Genomic DNA, 3,520 nt, shown 5'->3' with positions numbered 1-3,520 from the left:
CGCTTTCAGTGTTTAAGACCCCCCGATGCAACGCATGGACGCCCCCCCCCCCTGCACGTTAAATCTACGGGCAGATAAATTAGCGAAGAATGCAATAAAACAGACACAATGAGAGGAACTTTATCCTCCCGGCCGCTAAATGAGATTTCTTTGAAATGCAGATCAGCGGCGCCAGATTAGCGAGTTTTAGCTGCTGTCAACATCATAACAAAATACAAACGCGATTGTTCGCCGGCGCCTTATCTGCTTGCTTCCATCTGTTGGCTGGTTATTTACTCCCCCCCCCCGACCCACCTGATTTACTATGCAGATCTAAATAAGCGGCATCGAAAGGAGGGCTTACTGCACAATGGCTTCTTAAGCTTCTACATCAAGGTATCTGAAAGAGCGGCAGGCACATGAAAAGGCTGCCCATCAAAGGCACATCTCTAATGAACTCTCCCCCCGTCAGGGGGGGGGGGGGGGCTGCTTTTAATGCCCGAGCAGAACTACAAATCAGGCCCAACCAAGCCACGGCAGAGGAGGGGGGGGTGGGGGGGAGGAGTCATCCTCAGTTTTCAGACGGGATTAGCTCAGCGGAGGGACCTGCTACGTCCAGGTTGAGGGACGGTGGTGAAAAGGTTTCAATAAAGAAGAAGAAGAAGAAGAAGAAGAAGAGACGGGATTAAACCGAACTGCAGCATCGTTCAAGCCTTTTGATACGCTGTCAAAAAGAAGTCTCCGGGGGGGGGGGGGTGTGCCAACAGCGCCTCCCCAGGTGTGCAAACGCTGTTGGTAATCTCAGACGGAGCTTTTAGCATTACGCTCCTGCAATAACCTTTAATTTCACGGCGTGTTTGTTGCATTCGGCGCAGACGCCGGATTACAACCGCCAATCTTCAGAAGAAAATAAAGTGCATGGAGAGATCGCGGCCGTGCCCCCACCTCACGGCAACGCCGCCGCCGCTTGCAGCTGCGCGTCTAGAAGATGAAGGGGAGCCCCCCCCCCCCCCCCCACCACCACAAACAAGCATGCAGTTTACCAGTGAACAATTAGCCCTGGAGCTAAAGCGTGCCCGGCACCGGCACATGTGGTTAAGAGGCAAGCGCTGCAGGAGAGCGCCAGATGATGAAGGGATGAGGATGGGAAGAGAAAGAGGGGGGGGGGGGCGTGTGCCAGGCACGCGTGTGTTTCTTTCTCTTTCTCTACCGAGCGTGTCCGCCGTCATTCACTCGCTGCTACGCCACAGAAGATAGAGACGGATAATCGGAGGGGAAGTCACCCAACAATTCCCCGATTTTAGGAAACCCTCCCCTCGTCCCGCCTCCAGCATCCCTCAGCCGAGCTGCGTGCCAACTGGGCGCGGTGCCAGTCGCATCTGCAACCACGAGGGAAGCCTCGTCGCTTCGCCGTGCCTAATGAAATGACAAAACAACAGATTTGCATATGTAGAAACAGGTGTCGGAACAGGTTTGACTCCTCTTGACCCAAAGCAAGTTAAAGAGGGAATAAAGAGGGGGGGGGGGGTAGAAACTTTATGACCAACAGCTGCCTGGAGGTATTTAGGCTCTAATGGGCACTCGAGTTTACACCATCTCGCCAGGAGTGACGATCTAAATTAAAAAACGCTCATCAGACATCGTAAAAACACGCCCTTGTTTTGCTGGACGCGTTTCGTGTGGCCGTTTTACTTCGCTCCGCGTCGGAGGCTGAGCTTCCCGGCCTGCATCCGTGATCCGAGGAAAATCCACAGTAGTCTGTAATTAGCCCTCCACCGAGCCGCCGCCTCCAGACCGGAGCGCCGCGTCATCCTACACATGATCCGAGCCCGTCCCCCGCCACATGAAAGAGAAGAAACCCCGACAGAATCAACGCGGTCATTGTTGGGGGCGGGATTAGCGGTTTGCATCCGAGCTGGGTGTTCAGATGGTGAGAGAAGATAAAAAAACCACCGCGATGCGTAACCGGACAGCTGCCATTACGGGTCGTCGTAATAGCAGCTATCGCCACGGAGACACAAACTGTGTTGCTGCGAAACAAGACAAACATAAAAAGAAAAGACGAAAGTGATGCAATTTGGAAAATATCAGACGTTTCCCTTTCAGGAACGACGATGCTTTTGTCCTTTGCTGATGGACACCGACTAAAGACCCGCCCCCCACCCCCCCTTCCTGTTTTTATTTAGACGAGCGAGACAGAAGGAACAAACCTGAGACAGTCGTGACCCCGTACGAGTGTTGGAACTGGGTCTCGAGCTGCGCCGGCAGAAGGCAGCGCCGTATGCCCTCAGCCCCGAGCTGGATGCTCTTTCTGCAGCCTAATGTGCCTGTCAAAAACTCTTAATGTCACACACACACACACACACACACACACACACTTTCCACCTCCTGCATGTACCCCCCCCACCCCCCCCACAAAACATGTTTGAAATAACAATTCCTCTCTGGATAAAGAGGAAAGCAACGCCGGCCAGGAAGCAGCACAAGAACATTTGAGCACTAACTCAAGAGACATTAAAAAAATATAGTGAAGCCTAAAAAGCCCTTAGCACGCCGCCTAGGTTAGCCGTTAGCTTCCCTCACATGACTCCGCCTCACACGAGGCTTGAGCGTTGATTGGCCGGGGCATCGGCGACCTTGCCTTTTACCACGACCCTCAAACCCGACATTGTTTTCACCACAGGACGCCATCCATCCGACCGTGACGCCAATAATAAAAAAGCCGTTGTGCCGTACGCCACACCGACCAGCTAGTGAACATGCAATCGTTATCTCGACGAGGAAGAAAAAAGGAAAAACAAGCTGTCTGCAGCTGCTGGGATTCAGCGCGTAGTTTATTGGCTAAACAGACAGGTCAGCTAGCATTACGCGCGAGCAGAATGCGCTAGCGGCACGCGCTAGCATCACCGCTTTTAGGAAACCCTAAATCCCGCCACCGCACGGCTTACTCCAGGCCAAAGGGTCGGATTCACGGAATTAACCGAGCGACACCCGCAGAGCATCATTAGCGTGACGTGGGTAATTACATTGCAAAGGGGCGGGGCCTCTGAAGCATGCAACGCCCTCTTTTATCTCCAGAAGTCAATCCGGTGGAGTCTGACAGCAGCCGGAAGACGATCCCGGAAAACAAATACTTTTGAGGGGCGCAAAAGTGCCTTTAAAAGGCCAAGACTGTCAACACAAATAACATCCTTACAGAGCGAGGGGGGGCGGGAACTCACTTGTGGTTGCTTTAACTCGCAGGCGGGTTGCCATGGAAACATTCCCGCGAAGTTAACAGGGATAAAACCCGAACATTTGCCATTTAGTGAAGGGGGGGGGGGGAACGCACGGCGTGGGTCACGCAGGGGAGACGCACCACTCCCTCGATTTCTTTACCCCCCCCCCCCCCAAAGGTTACGACACCTCCAGGGCTGAAGAACAGTCTGGTTCATTACAGCAGCCTGATCCAAGTGAGGAAGACGTTTGTCTCGGAATCGTCGTGACAATAATTCCTCTTTTCCTCTTTTTCCTTTTTGCATCCGTGGAAGTTTCGCCGCAC

This window comes from Brachionichthys hirsutus, chromosome 22 (assembly GCF_040956055.1).
Source record: "Brachionichthys hirsutus isolate HB-005 chromosome 22, CSIRO-AGI_Bhir_v1, whole genome shotgun sequence".
Classification (NCBI taxonomy): Eukaryota; Metazoa; Chordata; class Actinopteri; order Lophiiformes; family Brachionichthyidae; genus Brachionichthys; species Brachionichthys hirsutus.
The sequence above is the reverse complement of the archived record's forward strand: the minus strand, read 5'-3'. Positions refer to the sequence as shown.